Below are 22136 nucleotides of genomic sequence, written 5' to 3' on the forward strand. Positions count from 1 at the left end.
ACATTCCAGATATTGATATATAATTTGATAGAGAGTATTGTAATTAAACTCGTCGTCCGTATGCTTTTCAATATGTTTGAGCATAGATATATTGAACGCCTCGGAATCAAAGTTATGTAGAGAGCGTGTTGTACTCGTTACTTTATGGGACCATAGGGGTTTCACTATTGATCCAGAACTATGAGTGATAAATATTGGAAAGTGATCACTGCTATGGGTAACACTTAATGTACGCCGGGTAGTTGTGGATGCTATATTATAACTGCATAATGAAATATCCACTGCACTGGGAGGTGCTCCAGGGGGGATTAGTCTGGTCGGTGACCCATCATTGAGAATTACTAGGTTACTTTGCTGTAGTGCATTCAAGAAGTTAGTTCCCCTAGTGTATCTACTTGGGTACCCCATTGGTTATGGCGAATATTCATGTCCCCTAAAATAAGTAGCTGGCTGGTGTCGGGAATTTGCTGAAAAAATTGTTACCATTGCATATACATGTATGTTATATATCGATCAGGTGGGCAATGTATACTTATGACATGTATTTTGTTAGATATTATACCAAGTACATATGTGTTAGGTATTTGGTATTGGGGATGAAATAGCTGATATGTGAATGATTGATGTATTAGAAATGCTACTCAATCATACCCCGGGCCGTCTTTGTGTTTAATTTGGAAATGAGGTATATGAAAAACATTATCGGGTGCAAGCCAAGTTTCTTGGAGGGCTACTATAGCCGGTGTTGTTTCTTTTATCAATATTCGCAATTCATGATATTTATTCCGAATACTTCTAGCATTCCATTGAATTATCTTCATTGTCTTTATTGAATAGGAGCTGGAGGCTGTCGCAGAATTGTCCCATCATGGATAACATATTAGGTTGATCCTTAAGTAATGGTGGTAGTAGCAACGTGAGCGTATGTAGGCAGTGTAGGACTTGATACTTTTTCGTATCACGTTGAGAGGGCAAAGCAGCTGGATTTACCGCTTGCTGTGATAAGTGCTGTCTCGATGTAGATGGGATCGGCTGAGGTTTGAAGGGGGGGTTTGCTCAGCCGTCATTGATGCGTGCCGAGGAAGTTGATAGTGCTGCAGAATTTGCATGTGTCCCATAGATCATATCCGGGAGTTGGTTTGGGTGGTAAATCTTGAACAATAACATGTGTAAACTTCCGCTTACGCGGAGCTTCAACCACAGTTAGAGTCGCATGGGTATGTAGGGGGGGGGGGGAATTTTGAAGAGTATCCTGTGGAGCTATTGTCTGTGGGTATAGACGCGAAGCATCCTCAGAAAAGGATAAATTCTCTGGGCACATTTTTTTATTTCGACTTGGCGTTTGCGTACTTCACATTCAGTCGATCCCGATACATGTTGCTTATTACAATGCAAACATTGTATTACATTAGATAGACAATCAGCTGGCGCGTGATTTAATGCACAATTCCTGCATCTAATGTTGGAAGATTGACAATTTCTTAGAGTGTGGCCATATCTTTGGCATTTCGCACAAATAATTGGATAAAAATAAATGGAGTAACTTCTAACACAACTTGAAAAATAGATACAAATTTGGGAAGATGTTTCGCACAAAAGACAACTTTGACTGAGCCAGTCGGCACATATACTTCCCTTCCCTCTTCTATAGTCTTACGATTTAGCCTTTGTACAGAATGTACCTTTACACCACTTTTAATTAAGGCTAATATGTCAGCTTCTGTAAGATTTTTCTCAACGTCTCTAATAATACCAATCCGAAATAGGTTTGAATGTGGAATAAATGCAAGTAAATTGTGTGAGGCAAGAAAATTACTCTGCAAAAATGAGTTCGCATGTAAGGTAGATAGAAAAGTGATCTGAATCATGTTTCCCCCTTTTGGATGAATGGAGTGAACATGGAAATTATTTTCATGTAGAAGTCTTCCGAGTGCCATTGGGTGTAGGTTGCTAATGTTATTCGTATTTTTACCGGACACAAATACGATATATTGTCCTTGGTGATTAGTTGGGTAGTTATATGAAGCAAACTTATTGTTAGTAGTTTTAGTAGTTAAATTATGAGCATTATTAGGTGTAGGATTATTAGTCACAGATGTATCCTTAAAGTTAGTTGCTGAATTTTGATTCGTCTTCACTGTTTCTTCATGATCTAAATTTTCCTTAGCGAAGGATCAGGTTCTTCAACTCCGCCACTGTCAGTAGCCATGTAGTCCCACTTTCTGCACTCTATTACTCTTCAAGCACTAAGTATAAAAATTTACAACCGACTCGATACCACCGCACGCGCTATACAACCGCACCACTCAACAGAGTGTACGAGACTGAATGTATACAGTAAAACCCTATTATAAAACATAACAAAACAACAGAACTTATGATCAAGTTAACCAACATTACAAACAGAAATAGTTTTATTCAGAGCCATCTACAGTTAAAGCTGGAAGGTACACTTGGCAACGCTGTATCCATCTGTCAAACGGAGGCCGAGAGAAAAGGGGACGTGTCCAATTTTTAATGACTTCACCCATGTTCTCTATATTTAGACCAACACAATGATTGTGATAAATGCACATTGTTTGTAAAATGCTACTAAAAACACGCACATCAGTAAATGCATTCACTGAAGATAGAAATACGCATTTTACATGAATAAAAACAAAACACTTTCAGAACAGTAGCCAAAAGCTCTATTATTGTGGAGCGCTGACAGCTTCCTCAATGCTGACATAACTCGTGTTCTTCATCTGCTTTCAGCAGTTATTTAAAACAACATTGAAAATTGTGGACAATAAACAATCTATCGTACCATTTTTCCCACGCCCACAAAGACGGCGTTCAAACCAAAACTCTTGATTGTGATATCTTCCTAAAGCAGCTCAGGATAGAGAGAATAGAAATTCTTTATAATTTTCACAACCCAGATGTTCTTCGTATACTACTGTTCTGCAGACACACACAACACAATGTGATGGCACCACAAACCCACCTCTCTGAAGTTCTTCAAAATAGGGATCACCTGTTTCATTCCTCTGCAGGAGACCTAAACAAGTGTCACAGCTTATCCTTCTGGATATTGTCCTTAGTGTGTACCCAGAAATGTACAGCATATTACCCCTGATTTCTCAAAATGCCCACCAAAATATACACATTATATATGTGAGTCTAAATTGTTTATTATTTCCATATTGACCCCAATAACATCTGTCTTGAAGGGATCAGACATTTCTAATTGGCTACAGCCAAACCTCACTTTTTCCATACCATCACTACTACAATCGCAACCTTACAACACCCTTAATCCTAATTTCCATCTCACTTTCTAGGACTTGAAGTGCAGTCACATTGTAGTTACAACCAATGAGCTGTAAGTACTGACTAAACCTTCTTTCTAAGTTACCTCTTTGAAAGTTTGACAGTTAATAATTTGCTTTCACTGTTCCAAACGAAACTTTTTGAGTAGGGCCTGACTCTTGTTCCTTTTAGTGCAATTAATAATAATAATAATAATAATAATAATAATAATAATAATAATAATAATAATAATAATAATAATAATAATATTAATAATAATAATAATAATAATTGCTTTACGCCTCACTAACTAATTTTACGGGTTTTGGAGTCGCCAAGGTGCCGGAATTTAGCCCCTCAGGAGTTCTTTTACGTTCCAATAAATCAACCGACACGAGACTGGCGTATTTGAGCATCTTCAAATACTACTGGACTGAGCCAGGATCGAACATGCAACGTTGGAGTCAGAAGCCACTCAGCCCGGCGGTTTTAGCGCAAAGTTCGAATTGTTCCCTTAAATATATGAGGCAAGACAAGGAGTGTGCTTTCACTGCTTACCTCACGATACCGGTACTCTAAGATATTGTGAAGCATTTTAATAGATTCATTTGTACGCATTTAACACTAATACTACAAGAAGTGGTTCCTATATAATTTAATAAACATGCATTTAGTTGAGAACACTTTGATACGGTAGTTTACAGTTTGCTAAACATGTCATTTCTTTTACCAACACCTGATAACTTAACATATACAGTGACATTCATATCTTGGTGAATTTTGAGCAAATGGGTTACATTTGGCATATCCATCTTCTTGTTTACCCTATTCTACATTTCCAGGCTCCTGCATTCAGAATCCTTTCTTTTAATACTTTTCGAAGATAAATATTTTGGAAAATTTGGGAAAATAATTGGACATGCATCAGAGAGAAGCTCATTAGGTTTAGGTGGTAGTTTAGTTACGTAGACTTTACTGTCACAAATTTTATCCCCTGTTGAAAAACTTTAATGTGTGACATGTTTTATGCATACGACTGAATCCTTCCCAGGTTCCCAATTATCCCGTTTAAAATGATAAGTCCATTTTTGTTATAATTCCTATTCTGAAGGAAAACTAAACGAGTTAACAAAACACTTTTTTAATGCTACAGTTGTTACGATACATGGGGACACAACATTTTCTGGGCATCCGCAAATACACAAAATATTTTATTAATAAGCCAAATTCAGTCGGCACCATCACAAATAATAACGTTATTGATTTAACGTCCCACTAACTACTTTTACGGTTTTTGGGAGACACCGAGATGCCGGAATTTTGTCCCGGAGGAGTTCTTTAACGTACCAATAAATCTACCGGCAGCTTCAAATACCACCGGACTGAGCTGGGCTTAGAAAGCCAGCTCGGGTTAGCCGTCACATTATTTCGATAATAGGCTCTACGTATGCTTATTTTATCACTTAGCTTGTTATATATAGTTACTCGAACATATTCGTGAAAAATTAAACGAAACACGAGACGAAGTTCACTAGACATCAACATACACGGATAGATCCCGCGCTTTCACCTTGCCCATCACTGGACGTTGCCAAACTTACATGAATCCGGCTTGTAACTGTAGTCGGCTATGGTTTTTTCTTCTTCTTCTGCTCCTACTTCGCCAAAGTGTAGCAACACCGACTCCATGCCTCAGACCTTAATGCTACTCTCGATCGTTCAAAGATGGCGAATCGAGTAGCCGGAATTGTTGGAAATCTGGGATTGTTTTGGTTTGTAGTTATCGTATGTAGTCGGTGTAATTTCATGTAAGTTGACTATAAATGTTAGTTTCTTTCTAGAATAAAAGTGTGCGAGTGTATTTATATGATTCAGTGGACGCTTGGGGTCTATAATTATACACAGTAATGTGAGAATGTGTTGCTTTTGATCGTGTTGCGAACCAGTTTTGTCTAACTACGGCAGTGCCTCTCTTACAATTATTCTTAAGTATTCTACGGAATAAAACTTTTAGAGAGAAACGGATTAGGAATATACTGTACATCGTGATTATTTTGAAGTCGATTACAAAACTGTAGTGTGCATACAATATTTTGAGAATAAGTCTGAGGTTAGGAAAGACTTTTCTCTCATTCTAAACGGGGTACCTATTCGTATTCCTCCAAAATATTAATTTAGATAGAATATAATCGATATTGTGATATTCCGTCAGTGTGAATGTGCTTGAAAGTGTCGAGTGATTTAGATGTAAGTGTATTTTACAATAATCTGTGCTTGCCTGCGGAAATGTTTGGCTGGATCTTGTGGAGAATAACAAACCCTATAAGTGTGACAGATGGAGCAATCTGTATACTGTTATACAGAAGAAATATTGACTTGGAGGGATCAGCTGGGTTTGTAAGGCAGGGTTTTACACTACCAACACCTATCGGTTCATGCTGTGGTTATCTGTTGTTATCAAGCAGACTACATTGAACTGAAGCTCGTTCATGTGGTTAAATATCAATGTTTAGAGTCAATAGAGATTTTGGACTCATATTCTTTAATGGGTAAAAACCTATTACATCTTTAGTGTCTGAACGTTTCATTACTAAGGTTACCATCATTGTGTTAAGTGTTGCTATGTCATATGTTAACATTACCAGGGCTGTTCATTGGGTTAAGTAATCACTTCGGGAGTACTTGGGCTGAGTGGTTCAGACGGTTAAGGGGCTGGCCTACTGACAAGTTGGCAGGTTCGATCCTGGCTCAGTCCGGTGATATTTCAAGGTGCCCAAATACATCAGCCTCGTGTCGGTAGATTTACTGGCACGTAAATGAACTTTTTTGCTAGTGGCTTTATGTCGCACCGACACTGATAGGTCTTATGGCGACGATGGGATAGGAAAGGCCTGGGAGTGGGAAGGAAGCGGCTGTGGCCTTAATTAAGGTACAGCCCCAGCATTTGCCTGATATGAAAAATGGGAAACCACGGAAAACCATATTCAAGGCTGCCGACAGTGGAATACGAACCCACTATCTCCCGGATGCAAGCTCACAGCCTAAACGCACGGCCAACTCGCCCGGTCGTAAAAGAACTACTGCAGGACTAAATTCCGGCACTTCGGCGTCTCCTAAAACCGTAAAAAAGTAGTTAGTGGGGCGTAGAGCCAATAACATAATTTCGGGTATACTTCCCTTTAATTGGGTGCTGAATATAAGTAATGTCCACTTCAAAACTAAGGCAACAAATTAGGTTTCATACTTCTCATTAGAGCGAATAAATGGATAAATCTTGCACTTTAATTTATTTTGAAGCTTTCAGAATGATGTTATAAATATAATTTTAACAGATTTAGCATGTATTTTCTTCTATGCAGCGAAGTGAAATAAAAGATAATGCGTTATTTGGCTAAATGAAATGTGTAAATAACCAGCTTGTTACGCCTTTTTCTAGTAGAATATATGTTATTCTAGTTGATTGTGAGTGGTGAGTACTTGTTGGCGAAGCGTTTCCATACCTGACAAAGTGATTTTCCCTTTGATATTACATTTATCATGTTAAATTAAGGCCACTGTACGTGATATTTTCATGTTAGCCATTCCCATCAATCCGGCTACTTCGGCAGCCATGTTTTTTATATTACGGTCTTAGGATTGGAGTCGGTCTTGCTCAGACCATAATACTACTCTTGATCGTTCAAAGATGGCGAATCGAGTAGCCGAAATGGTTGGAAATATGGGTTTTGTTTTGGTTTGTTGTCATCGTATGTAGTCGGTGTAATTTTATTTTGTCGATAAATGTTAGTTTCTTTGTAGAATATAAGTGTGCGAGAGTATTTATATCAGTCAGTTGACACATATAATCTGTAATTATACACAGTAATGTGAGAATATGCTTGTTTTCATCGTGTTTTTACCCATAAGGAACATGAGTGCACTAGGTGGACCAGGTTTTCGTCTAACTATGGCAATGCCTCTCATACAACTATTCTTAAGTTTCCTACGGAATAGAACAATAAGAGAGAAATGGATTAGGAATATACATCATGATTATTTTGTAGCCCATGGGAAAATTGTAGCGTGCATACATCATTTTGAGAATAAGTCTGAGGTTAGGGAAGCCATTTCTCTACTTCCAAACTATTCGTGTTCCTCAAAAAATGTTAATTTAGATAGAATATAACTGATATTGTGTTATTCCGTCAGTGTCTATCTGCTTCAAAGTGTCGAGTGATTTAGATGCAAGAGTATTTTACAGTATTTTACAATAATCTGTGATTTGTCTGTGGAAATGTTTGGCTGGATCTTGGAGTATAACAAAACGTAAAAGTGTGACAGATGGAGCAATCTGTCTACTGTTACACAGAAGATATAGTGATTTGAGGGATTTGCTGGGTTTGTAACGTAGGGTTTTACACTACCAACACCTTCAGATTCATGTTGTGGTTATCTGTTATCAATCAGACAGCGCCGAACTGAAGCTCGTCCATGTGGTTAAATATCAATGTTTAGTCAATAGAGTTTTTGCACTCATGTTCTTTAATGGGTAAAAACCTATTATATATTTTGCGTCTGAACGTTTAATTACTAAGGTTACTGTCATTGTGTGAAGTGCTGTTAGGCCATATGTCAACATTATGTTAATATTACCAGGACCGTTCATTGGGTTAACATAATCATTTCTGGTGTACTTGGGCTGAGTGGCTCGGACTGTTAAGGCGCTCGCCTTCTGACCCCAAGATGGCAGATTCGATCCTGGCTCAGTCCGGTGGTATTTGAAAGTGCTCAAATACGTCAGCCTTGTGTCGGTCGATTTACTGGCACGTAAAAGAACTATTGCAGGACTATATTTCGGCACTTCGACGTCTCCGAAAACCGTAAAAATGTAGTTAGTGGAACGTAAAGCCAATAACATTATTATTTCGGGTGTACTTTCCATTCATTGGGTGCTGAATTTAAAAACTTGTCCACCACTTCAAAAGTAAGGTAACAAATTATGTTTCACAGTTCTCATGATAGCGAATAAATCGAGGAATTTTGCACCTTACTTTATTTTGAAACATTTAAAATTATGTTAGAAATATCATTTTAACAGTTTTATAATGTATTTTCATCTATCCAACGAAGTAAAATCTAAGAGAAAACGTTATTTGACGAGTTGAAATTTCTAAATAATCAGCTTTTTGGGCTCTATCTAGTAGAATATATGTTATTCTAGTTTATTATATGTGGTGCGTACCTATTTTCGAAGCGTTTTCATACGTGTAAAAGTGATTTTCCCTATGATGTTACATTTATCATGTTCAATTACCGTAAATTACCGCAGTTTATATAATATGTGCGTGATATTTTCGTGTTAGCCAATACCAGCAATCCGGCTGTTTCGGCCGCCATGTTTTTTAATATTACTGTCTGAGGATTGGAGTCGGTATTGAGCGTTGCCTACGAGATATACAAGGCCGGGACATAGCTACTAATTTGCCGCTGAAGTGACTTCCCGACCGTGTTCACGGTTTGGCCGCTAGATGTCAGGTTTCTGTTCTGCTCTTGACGGACTTTAACATTGTGATGTGCGGATTAATTGCGATGTTGTACTGATTGTTCGCATGGTCCCTGTCCGTGAGTTTTCGTGAGGTTGAAAATCATGGTGCACTGTTGTGTTCCTCTATATACTCCGTATACCGCTAAAAAGCAAGAAAATATGACGTTCCATAATTTAGTTCGGTTTAAGAGAGAAATGCAGGCAAGCTGTTTCGAGGCACGAGTATGTAGCTTGCATTTTAATACATCAGATGTCAGTGTAAGCATATCAACCAAGCGAAATCTCCCCAACGAAGTTCCATCTGTTTTAGTGTATACCCTGTTGACAGAAGAAAAGTGTCAAACGCAGGAAGGCCCCCAGCTCAACACCTACTAGATAATAAGGCCTAACAACAGCGTGGTGACGTCACGCCAAGGAGGCGATGGCAATGCAGAGAAACGCGGAACATGGTTAAACACAGACATGATTTTAATATATTTTACCAATGGAATAATTTATTTACTAACAAATCGCGTTTCAAATTTAAAGGATATTGAATTATACTGTCGTTATTACTGTATTTTAGTGACTCTTCCATTAAATATAAACAGCAAACAGTTGTAAAACACGACAGCATTTTGCAATGTTGACTTACTTAGGTCGAATTGCTAACAGCACAACAGGATGTTACAAACATATTTCAATTTAAATAGGCATTACATGATCTTAAAAGAAAACTAGCACTTATAATATAGGCCTAACATCTAAGCTGATGTAGCATAACTGGCAGTATTTGCAGTATTTCCTCCCTTGAAGTTCATGTATGGTTTAATGAGAATTTCACCTACCATCGATGTTACCAATTTCTCATTCTCTTCAAAACGTTGAACTTTATGTTTTAGGTATTCCAGAAAGTATGTAAGTTACTGTCCTAATACTGGACTACCATTCAGACTGGAGCCTTCTCTTTTAAAACTATTGACATGTGGGAACATTAAATTGCTACTATGTCTCATAAATTTTTAAAAATCGCACGGCGCGACAGCTCTGAAGGGATTGGCCTTGGCCCTGCTCAGCCCGAAGGCCTGCAGATTACGAGGTGTCTTGTGTTCGGCAGGACGAATCCTCTCAGCCGTTATTCTTGGCTTTCTAGACCTAGACCGCTATCTTACCGTCAGATATCTCGCAAATGTAATCACGCAGTCTGAGTGGACCTCGAACCAACCCTCGGATCCAGGTAAACATCCCTAACTTGGCCGGGAATCGAATCCGGGGCCTCCGGGTAAGAGGCAGTCATTATATACCTTCACCAAGAGGTTGGCCATAAATTTGTAAACATGAGGAGATTTCAGACAAAAGGTTCAACGAATAACAAGAAAAACATACACATACTCCTTTATGAACAAATAAATGTTTTACTATGACTATTAAATTAACTGTGGGGACACCATCCTCGACGTTCAATTCACTAACTAGGACTAGAATTAACTTATTTCTTGAATCTTTCTACACATTGTTACACTCATTCATTGTGATGCAGCTATGCTGTTTTGTAACTAATATATCGCATCTGTATTAGTAATTTTGTCCACATATACATTAGAAATATTTTATACTTTAATAACACCCATTTAGAATAAAGGCCATGTCCTATAAGATGATTACATATACTATGCAGTATCGACGTACAGAAAAATGACTTACGTTTCCTTCATTACAGTACAACAACCATCAGGTAACAACATGTTTTTTGTACTTTTCAGCTGTGTAAAATTGTGGATTGAAATTCTGTGTATGAGATATGTACTATCTTTAGTGGCCCTGCTTATTGCTCCTCTTTCTATTCTACATTTTTGCCTGGTTCTTCTCCTCACCTACCTGAATGTGATTATAAATATGATGGGCAGTTGGGAAAGATATAAGCCACTACAGTCTCTGACAGTCATGGTCTTGGAAGAGGAGTAGTTAAAAGTTTTCCTGAGGATCAGTACCAGTTACTTCCCATAAAATATCACCCACTTTGAAATGTCTGAGGCATACCGGTAAAATAATGTATCATCGTGAGCGAAATTCGTTCATTTACAGAGTGATTCGGCCTACACCAGCAGCTCTTATAGGTGGTATGTTTTAATGCATATAATAATAATAATAATAATAATAATAATAATAATAATAATAATAATAATAATAATAATAATAATAATAATAATAATAATAATAATAATAATAAAAATAATAATAATAATACCGTTGAAATAATGTATCCCATGATTGTGAGGAAACATAACCTTATATCATTGAAGAGTAAATATGCCTACATATCACCAGCTGTTGCGTGTAATTAAATGCGTCATAGGTCTATACTCATTATGATTGTGTGAGAATGTAACATTAATAGTTACTCACCACTCAGTTATTAGTAAATCTGTAGTCTTGTCTTGGAAATGCACGTAAACATATCTGCCGCATAACCTCGTCTTTCGCAAACTTAATGCATGCACTTCGTTATCACTGTCGGAATTCTCCTTACAGTTGAGTATGCAAAACATTAGTACTATTACGTACAACGGTATTAGCAATTGGCACCATTAAACGAGTTAAAACTCTTCTAATTTCAGCGTTACATGGCCAAACTCATTGCTGTGTTATTACTGAAAAGGTTCAAGCTTGCCTGCCGATGCTGACGTCACAAGTATATTCCCACAATAGTTGTGAGGCCTTATATATGTAGGAGGTGTTGTCCAGCTCCAAGAAATGACGTTTTGCCATCAAAATTTAGTAAAATTTCTGATTCAGATAACGATGAACATACCATATCTTTAGCATATTACTGATCTACGTCACCCACAAAAAAGGAGTACCTACAAGGCCCGTTTCTATGTCAAGGTAAGTCTACGAGTATCTGTGTTAAATATAAATATATATTGATGAGATTGCAAATGCCACAATACGGTAAGCAGTCTTTACATTGAGAAGTAGGATACGGTAATGAAATCAGAAAAAAAGATTTAAGGTATCTGAACTTGACCAAAATGTAAACCAAATTGAAATAATTATACAAATGATCATTTAAGAGCGTTATTGCTGTTAGAACAAACTGAATCTTACGGGAACAAAAAGCGAAATAAGGAGAAACTACGCTAAAAATATACATCCTCTGGCACAGGAAAGTACCTACCGGCTACAGATTTGAGATCCTTGCACTGCCTAACTATACCACATCAGAAGATGCTGAAAATTATGTAGGATTTTCTAATGGCGAAACGGTCATAACATCGCTCTCCAGACAGCGGCTTCAATACGAATGTCGCAACATCAGATGTGAGAAGGAAAAGATAGGATAGCTGGTAATTTATAAGATGGTGATTAAACCCAAAGTTATTTATTACCGCAATCTCGATCAGTTTATCGGATACACTAAGGCAGAATTAGAGAAAACGGGAAAAAGTGACAAACTCGTTAATATACTTCTCTGCTTCTTTCGTGTGTTACTTATTTCGTTTAAGTAAAGTGTAAGAAGTACGTTGTAGAAAGTAAGTAATACAACTGCTCTTGGTCTATTTATTTATCTCACGTGTTTGGCGTCTTCTGAAATTGCTAGTTTTAATGAATTTTTATAGGTTTTCGTACTGGAACGTGTTGCAATGAGCGGGCGAGACAGCTCATTAAAGACAACTCTAGCGGCGATTGTCGGAAGTATCTCGAGGACGAGTCTAGTGTGCTATATTCCCGGCCATATGTATTTCGTAGGCAACGGCCAAAATCAGTCTAAGTAGGACCGACTCCAATCCTCAACCCGTAAAATAAAAAAAACATGCCGACCGGAGTAGCAGGACTGCTGATATTGGTAACACCAATATATCACCAACATATTATAGAAATGGCGGTAAATTGACATGATAAATGTAACATCTTAGGGAAAATCACTTTTTCACGTGTGAAAAAGCTTCGCCAACGATTACGCAGCACATATAATCAACTGGAATCACATATATTCTACTGGAAAATAGAAATACAAGCTGATTATTTAGAAATTTCAGTTAGTCGAAGAAAGTTTTCTCTTAGATTTCACCTCGGTGGATAGATGAAGATACATGACAAAACTTTTAAAAATATGTATGTCATCATTTTGAATGTTTCAAAACAAATTGAGGTGCGAAATTCCTCAATTTATTTGCTCTCATGAGAACTATGAAACATAATTTGTTGTCGTAGTTTTGAAGTGGTGGACAATTTCTTATATTCAGCACCCAATGAAAGAGAAGTTCAGCTGCACCAATAATGTTATGGGATTTACGTCCCACTAACTACTTATTTACGGTTTTCGGAGACGCCGAATTGCCGGAATTTAGTCCTGCAGTAGTTCTTTTACGTGCCAGTAAATGCACCGGCACGAGGCTGACCTATTTGAGCACCTTCAAATACCACCTGACTGAGCCAGGAATTAACCTGCCACCTTGGGGTCAGAAGGCCTGCATCTTCACCGCCTGAACCACTCAGCCCAAGTTCACCCGAAATGATTGTTAACCCAATGAACGTCTCTTGTATTGCTAAAATTATGTTGACATATGGCATAGCAGCACAATGAAACGTTCACTCACTGAGTGTGGCATGCACAACATCCGTAGTAAAGTACTCTTGAAGTCAACATTCGGCGACTTCCATACGAGAGTAAATTACTTCTGAAGTATTTTAGTCCTTTCAGATACTCCGGGACTAAATTACTACAAAGTAAAATATTGAAGAGCACACTATCTTGTAGTATATTACTAAAGAAGTAAATAACGCAGGCATGTATGTTAGGATTTACATAGTGCATGGAATAATCTAGGATCAGAATTGTTGACTAATTGATACCGTATCGTATACGAGAGGAAGACGTTTCAAATGTGGTTGTGGATTAATTGGATTATATTGACGATCTCGACCAAGAAAACGGAGAGAGCGTTTAAGGAAATGTTTGGTCTTAGGAAGGAGTCCTTTACTTTCCTTCCAAATCTACTTTCAGATCATTTACAACAAAATTCAGACAGAATTTCAGCTTTATATCCCAAATTACAGTTTTTATGTGCCCTCCGAGTGTTTCGTACTGGAACATTTCAGTTAGTTGCCGATGATCTAAAAAACGTTCACCACACGACCGCTGGCCATATCATTCATTGCGTGGTTAGAGCAATAGTGGGGTTAAGAGGGAAGTACATAAATATGCCTGCAAATGATGTTGAATGTTCTGAAAACAAAAGGAAATTTTTCACGTTGGCAGGTTTTCCACACATCGTCGGTGTAACTGACTGTACGCATGTTCCCATTTTGTGTCCTCCCCGTGACAACGGCGAACTTTTCAAAAATAGGAAGAGGTATATTTTCTATAAACACACAAGATATTTGTGATGCAAGTATGAAGATCATGAATATTGTTTGCCGATGGCCTGGTTCTACGCACGATGCATGAATATGGGACAATTGTGCTGCTCTAGCGATGTTTGAGCATGGTTTATATAATGGAATATTAGTGGGAGATAAGGGTAATGCCTGTACAAAATTCCTCATGACACCACTCGTACAACTAAATACACCCGCTGAACACCGGTACAACACTGCTCATGCAAAAACCCGCAATGTTATGGAACGCACTTGTGAACCCTGGAAAAAATTCTAAATCCTTGAAAAGGAAAGGCGCTTCACGCCTACAGCATGCGGAAACGCAATAGTAGCTACGTCAGTTCTCCACAATTTCACTCTGGGTGTAGGCGATATGTATGAAGAACGGCACTTGTTCAATACAACGAAAATATTCAATTTGTGAATCACGAAGAAAATTTAGCAGGAAAATGCCATTCGGCGAACTATTATGAATAATTTCTTTTCATGAACGTGAAAACCAGTTAGTGCATTTTCCATGTTCCCTTGTAAATAAAGACAGTATTGTGAGAAAACTTTATTCTAAATTAAACTAAATAAAAGGATAACAATATTTAAACTGTAAATACACCCAATGTATATGAAATTACTGACAAAACTGGTAAACACCTTGTTCGAAACTTCAGTCCGCCGTTTCCGAAATAATTTCACACACTTCACTCGCATGATCTAAATAAGCCACAAAGTTGACCGAGTTTTCTGCGGCATTGAACATTTTTTATCCTTTAATAGTTCCAAAACGTTTATTTTCATTTTGTGTATTCCTTCTTGCATTTCTCTCTCTCTCTCTCTCTTCATTATCGACATCTTCCCTTTGTGGTCTATACCAAGGAAGTCCAGACGTATCTTATGTAGCTTTTCCTGCCGCTTATACATCTCATTGTCGTGTCTGCTAGTGCGTCTTCTAATTCCCTCAGTACTTCCAAGATCTGTAGTACAAGAAAATATTTGTCTTTACCGTAGTAGAGCCATAAGAATTTCAGCAAACTTCGTACACTTAAGAGGTTTATAAACAATTTCAACAATATTTTCTTATTGAATAAGTGTTAATTTGACACCTACCAACTATCGGACTTCCAGTAGTATCAGTGATAGAAATTTCAACGTCATGATCCACCGGACCGTCTAGACTTGAGCCTACTCCATTATCATTATACAGATCATCAGCATAAGTGTCATCAGCTCCGTGTATAGGCTCATTATTGTTGTTGTCGTCTTCCATGTGATTAGCTGATATCGTCGTCATAAACAATTAATACCATCGAACACCTGGGACATTATTTCAATATTTATTCTTGATACATCATCAACGTGCATGTGTGTGGACCACCACCAATTATAAATTTTTCCAGCGTGTCCATGGCTTCCTGATTCTTAGGCTTAGCTAAGTCCTTCCACAGAATTTTACGCTACTTCCGGGGTAATTTACTCTAAGATCGTGCACGCCACCCTAATGATATAATAGGCTTTTACCCATTAAAGAACATGAGTGTAAACATACTATCGAATCTAAACATAGATATTTGACCAGATGAACGAAATTCAGTTCGGTGTAGTCTGACATCAGATAACCACAGCAAGAATCGGAAGGTGTTGGTAGTGTAAAACCCTGCGTTACAAACCAGGCTAATCCCTCCTAGTCACTACTTCTTCTATGTAACAGTATACAGATTGCTCCATCTGTCACCCTTGTAAGTTTTGTTATACTCCAAGATCCAGCCAAATATTTCCGTAGGAAAGCATAGATTATTGTAAAATACACTTTAATCTAAATCAATCGACACTTTGAAGCACATAGACACTGACGAAATATCACATTATAAATAATGCTTTTGTTGTTTGAGTCATCAGTCCATAGACTGGTTTGATGCAGCTTTCCATGCCACCATATCCTGTGCTATATTTTCATTTCTACGTAACTACTGCATCCTACATCTGCTCTAATCTTCTTGTCATATTCATACCTTGGTCTACCCCTACCGTTCTTACCCCCTACACTTCCTTCAAAAACCAACTGAACAAGTCCTCGGTGTCTTAAGATGTGTCCTATAATTCTATCTCCTCTTCTCGTCAAATTTAGTCAAATCGATCTCCTCTCAATAATTCGATTCGGTATCTCTTCATTCGTGATTCGATCTATCCATTTCACCTTCAGAATTCTTCTGTAACATCACATTTCAAAAGCTTCTATTCTCTTTCTTTCTGAGCTAGTTATCGTCCATATTTCACTTCCATACAATGCCACACTCCACACGAAAGTCTTCAAAAACATCTTTCTAATTCCGATATCAATGTTTGAAGTGAGTAAATTTCTTTTCTTAAGAAAGCTGTTCCTTCCTTCTGCTAGTCTGCACTTTATGTCCTCCTTACTTTTGCCATCATTAGTTATTTTACTACCCAAGTAACATTATTCTATTTCGTTTAAGACTTCATTTCCTAATCTAATATTTCCTGCATCACCTGCATTCGTTCGACTGCACTCCATTACTTTTGTTTTGGACTTATTTATTTTCATCTTGTACTCCTTACCCAAGACATCATCCATACCATTCAGCAACTTCTAGAGATCTTCTGCAGTCTCAGATAAAATAACAATATCATCGGCAAATCTCAAGGTTTTGATTTCCTCTCCTTGGACTGTGATTCCCTTTCCAAATTTCTCTTTGATTTCCTTTACTGCCTGTTCTATGTAAACAGTGAAATGGAGACGGGAAAAACTGCAGCCCTGCCTCACTCCTTTCTGGATTGCTGCTTCTTTTTCAATGCCCTCGATTCTTATGACTGCAGACTGATTTTTATACAGATTGTAGATAATTCTTCGTTTTGGGTATCTGACCCCTATCATCTTCAGAATCATAAATAGCTTGGTCCAATCAACATTATCACATGCCTTTTCTTGATCTACGAATGCCATGTACGTGGGCTTGTCCTTCTTGATTCGATCCTCTAAGATCAGACGTAAAGTCAGGATTGCTTCACGTGTTCCTACATTTCTTCTGAAGCCAAATTGATCTTCTCCCAACTCAACTTCAACTTGTTTTTCCATTGTTCTGTAAATAATACGTGAGATACTAAACTAATGGTGCGGTAGTTTTCACACCTGTCAGCACCGGCTTTCTTGGGAATAGGTATAACAACATTCTTCTGATAATCGGATGGGACTTCTCCCGTCTCATACATCTTGCACACTAAATGAAATAACCTTGCCATGCTGGTTTCTCCTAAGGCAGTCAGTAATTCAGACGGAATGTCATCAATTCCAGGTGCATTGTTCTTATTTAGGTCACTCACAGCTCTGTCAAACTCTGACCTCAAAATTGGGTCTCCCATTTCATCAGCATCAACAGCCTCTTCATGTTCCAGAACCAAATTATCTACATCTTTACTTTGATACAACTGCTGGATATGCTCCTGTCATCTTCCTGCTTTGTCTTCTTTCCCTAGAAGTGGCTTTCCATCTGAGCTCTTAATATTCATACACCTAGATTCCCTTTCTCCAAAGGTTTCCTTGATTATCCTGTATGCAGCATCTGCCTTTCCCAGGACCATACAGCCCTCGACATCCTTGCACTTCTCCTTCAGCCATTCTTCCGTAGCTACCTTGCACTTTTTATCGACTTGATTCTTTAATCGCCTATATTCTTCTCTGCCCTCTTCATTTCTAGCATTCTTGTATTTTCGTCGTTCATCAATCAGCTCTAGTATCTCCTGAGTTATCCACTGATTCTTAGTTGATTTTTCTTCCTTCCTAACATTTCTTCAGCAGCCCTACTGACTTAATTTTTCATGACTCTCCACCCTTCCTATATAGTGTTTCCTTCAGCCTTCTCATTTAGTCCTTGTGCAACATGTTCCCTGAAACAATCCCTCACACTCTTTTGTTTCAACTTGTCTAGATCCCATCTTTTTGCATTCTTCCCTTTCTTCAATTTCTTCAACAGATGGCATTTCATGACCAACAAGTTGTGGTCAGAGTCCACGTCTACTCCTGGGAAAGTTTTGCAATCCAACACCTGGTTTCTGAATCTCTGCCTAATCATAATGAAGTCTATTTGATACCTTCCAGTGTCTCCAGTTCTCGTCCACGTATACAGCCGTCGTTTGTGGTGTTTGAACCAAGTATTGGCAATGACTAAATTATGATCAGTGCAGAATTCAACCAGCCGACTTCCTCTTTCGTTCCTTTGTCCCAATCGATTTCTCCCACTGTACTACCTTCTCTTCCTTGGCCTACCACTGCATTCCAGTCTCCCATCACAATTAGATTCTCGTCACCTTTTACATATTGTATTAAATCTTCTATCTCCTCATATATTCTTTCGATTTCTTCATCATCCGCTGAACTAGTAGTCATATAGACCTGCACTATTGTGGTGGGCAATGGTTTGGTGTCTATCTTGACGACAATAATTATTTCACTATGCTGATCGTAGTAGCTTACCGCCATGGGCGCCCGCAGGATCTTTTCCAGGGGGGGGGCATATTAACAATTTTCTTGAATATAAAAACCAATATAACGTCAGCAACATTAAATTGTTTACAGAAACTTCCAGTTATAACATATGCTAGATAACTGTCAGTAATTTCAGTTTATGAAATAATCTGGTATGATATTAAACAATTGAACATCAACATCTTTAGAATTCCAGGGGGGGGGGCAAGTGCCCCCCCTTGCGGGCGCCCATGCTTACCGCTGCCCTATTTTCTTATTCATTATTAAACCATCTCCTGCATTTCCTCTGTTTGATTTTGTGTTGATAATTCGGAAGTCGCCTGACCAAACATCTTGTTCTTCCTGCCAACGTACATTACTTATACCAACTACATCTAACTTTAGTCTATCCATCTCCCTTTTCAGACTCTATAACCTACCACAACAATTCAAACTTCTAACATTCAACGCTCCGACTCGCAGAATGCCAGTATCCATCTTCCTGATGATCGCCAACTCTCGTGTAGTCCCCACCCGGAGATCCGAAAAGGGGACTAGTTTACCTCCGAAATATTTTACCCGGGAGGAAGCCAACATCAGTACATCATTCATACAGAGAGAGCTGCATGTCCTCGGGAGGTATTTACGGCTGTAGTTTCCCGTTGCTTTCAGCCGTGTAGCAGTATCAACACAGCTAAGCCATGTTGAGTATTATTACAAGGCCGTATCAGTCAATCATCTAGACTGCCGCCCTTGCAACTACCGAAAGGCTGCTACCCCCCTTTCGATGAACCATTCGTTAGTCTGGTTTCTCAACAGATACCCATCCGATATGGTTGCACCTGCGGCTCGGCTATCTGCATCATTGTGACTCGCAAGTTTCCCAACCGCAGCAAGGTCACATGGTTCGCAGAGGATGTTATAAATAATACTCTATCTAAATTAATATTTTCGAGGAACACAAATAAGTTCACCGTTTAGAATTAGAGAAATATCTTCCCTAGCCTCAGACTTATTCTCAAAATGATGTATGCACACTACAGTTTTGTTATCGACATCACAATAATCACGATGTATAATCGTAAACCATTTCTCTCTTAATGTTTCTATCGTGGAAATCTTGAGAATAGTTGAACGAGAGGCATTGCGATAGTTAGACTTAAACCTGGTTCACAACACGATCAAATCAAACAGATTCTCACATTACTGCGTATAATTACAGATCATAAGTGTCCACTGACTCATATACACTGACTGACAGAGCAAATGCAACACCAAGAAGGAGTGGTCAGAACTTTATGCCAATTGCAGGGTAGACTGACGTCACTGAGGTATGCTCATGATGTGAAATGCGCCGCTGTGCTGCGCACGTAGCGAACGATAAATGGGACACGGCGTTGGCGAATGGCCCACTTCGTACCGTGATTTCTCAGCCGACAGTCATTGTAGAACATGTTGTCGTGTGCCACAGGACACGTGTATAGCTAAGAATGCCAGGCCGCCGTCAACGGAGGCATTTCCAGCAGACAGACGACTTTACGAGGGGTATTGTGATCGGGCTGAGAAGGGCAGGTTGGTCGCTTCGTCAAATCGCAGCCGATACCCATAGGGATGTGTCCACGGTGCAGCGCCTGTGGCGAAGATGGTTGGCGCAGGGACATGTGGCACGTGCGAGGGGTCCAGGCGCAGCCCGAGTGACGTCAGCACGCGAGGATCTGCGCATCCGCCGCCAAGCGGTGGCAGCCCCGCACGCCACGTCAACCGCCATTCTTGAGCATGTGCAAGACACCCTGGCTGTTCCAATATCGACCAGAACAATTTCCCGTCGATTGGTTGAAGGAGGCCTGCACTCCCGGCGTCCGCTCAGAAGACTACCATTGACTCCACAGCATAGACGTGCACGCCTGGCATGGTGCCGGGCTAGAGTGACTTGGATGAGGGAATGGCGGAACGTCGTGTTCTCCGATGAGTCACGCTTCTGTTCTGTCAGTAATAGTCACCGCAGACGAGTGTGGCGTCGGCGTGGAGAAAGGTCGAATCCGGCAGTAACTGTGGAGCACCCTACCGCTAGACAACGCGGTATCATGGTTTGGGGCGCTATTGCGTATGATTCCACGTCACTCTAGTGCGTATTCAAGGCACGTTAAATGTCCACCGCTACGTGCAGCATGTGCTGCGGCCGGTGGCACTCCCGTACCTTCAGAGGCTGGCCAATGCTCTGTTTCAGCAGGATAATGCCCGCCCACACACTGCTCGCATCTCCCAACAGGCTCTACTAGGTGTACAGATGCTTCCGTGGCCAGCGTACTCTCCGGATCTCTCACCAATCGAACACGTGTGGGATCTCATTGGACGCCGTTTGCAAACTCTGCCCCAGCCTCGTACGGACGACCAACTGTGGCAAATGGTTGACAGAGAATGGAGAACCATCCCTCAGGACACCATCCGCACTCTTATTGACTCTGTACCTCGACGTGTTTCTGCGTGCATCGCCGTTCGCGGTGGTCCTACATCCTACTGAGTCGATGCCGTGCGCATTGTGTAACCTGCATATCGGTTTGAAATAAACATCAATTATTCGTCCATGCCGTCTCTGTTCTTTCCCCAACTTTCATCCCTTTCGAACCACTCCTTCTTGGTGTTGCATTTGCTCTGTCAGTCAGTGTAAATATACTCACACACTTATACTCTTCAAACAAACTAACATATATCGTCAACTTTCATGAAATTACACCGACTACATACGATAACAACAAACCAAAATCCACATTTTCAACATTTCCAGCTACTCGATTCGCCATCATTGAATGATCGAGATTAGCATTAAGATCTGAGCAGAACGAATAGAAATGAATAGTGTGACGACTCCCTCTGAATCACATGCTAACTGACACGGTGTACATGTTCTCAGCCACCTGTAGCGCTGTAGGGTACAAGTACGCGCGCTTTCTCTCGGGGTTATGTTGAAGGGGGTAAATATTTTGTGGTCTTTCTCGGTAGTTTTATACGTTCTCCACTTTTATACATGCAAAATATCTAGTGTAAACTTTTCATGAACTGAAAAGTGAAAAATATTAGGCACTAGCTGATGTATTCGTGCTTCGCTACGGGATTCTCAGAAAGACTGACTTGGTGGTTTTCCTAACTGAATTCAACATAGGTCATTACAAAAACCTCAGTAGGAATGTAGGGATTGAAAGCAATGTTATGATATAAAATACTCGATCAAATGAAAAACCGCACACTTTCTCACTTTCAACGAACAGTACTACGGTGCCGATCTAAGAGTCCAAAGTTCCAGAGGTGGAATAACCAGGTCGCAGACCGCCGTGAACACTCCTTTGTCATTATTCCGTTAAATACGCACACTACTCATTCCAATCAGTGGCTCAGAGTAGGGATTGTATAGCTCGAATACTATGATGAACCAGTGTGTTACGTACCAGATATATCACAAAATGTATGAACCAGAGGAATGGCATGCTA

The sequence above is a fragment of the Anabrus simplex genome, chromosome 1 (assembly GCF_040414725.1).
Source record: "Anabrus simplex isolate iqAnaSimp1 chromosome 1, ASM4041472v1, whole genome shotgun sequence".
NCBI classification, from domain to species: Eukaryota; Metazoa; Arthropoda; class Insecta; order Orthoptera; family Tettigoniidae; genus Anabrus; species Anabrus simplex.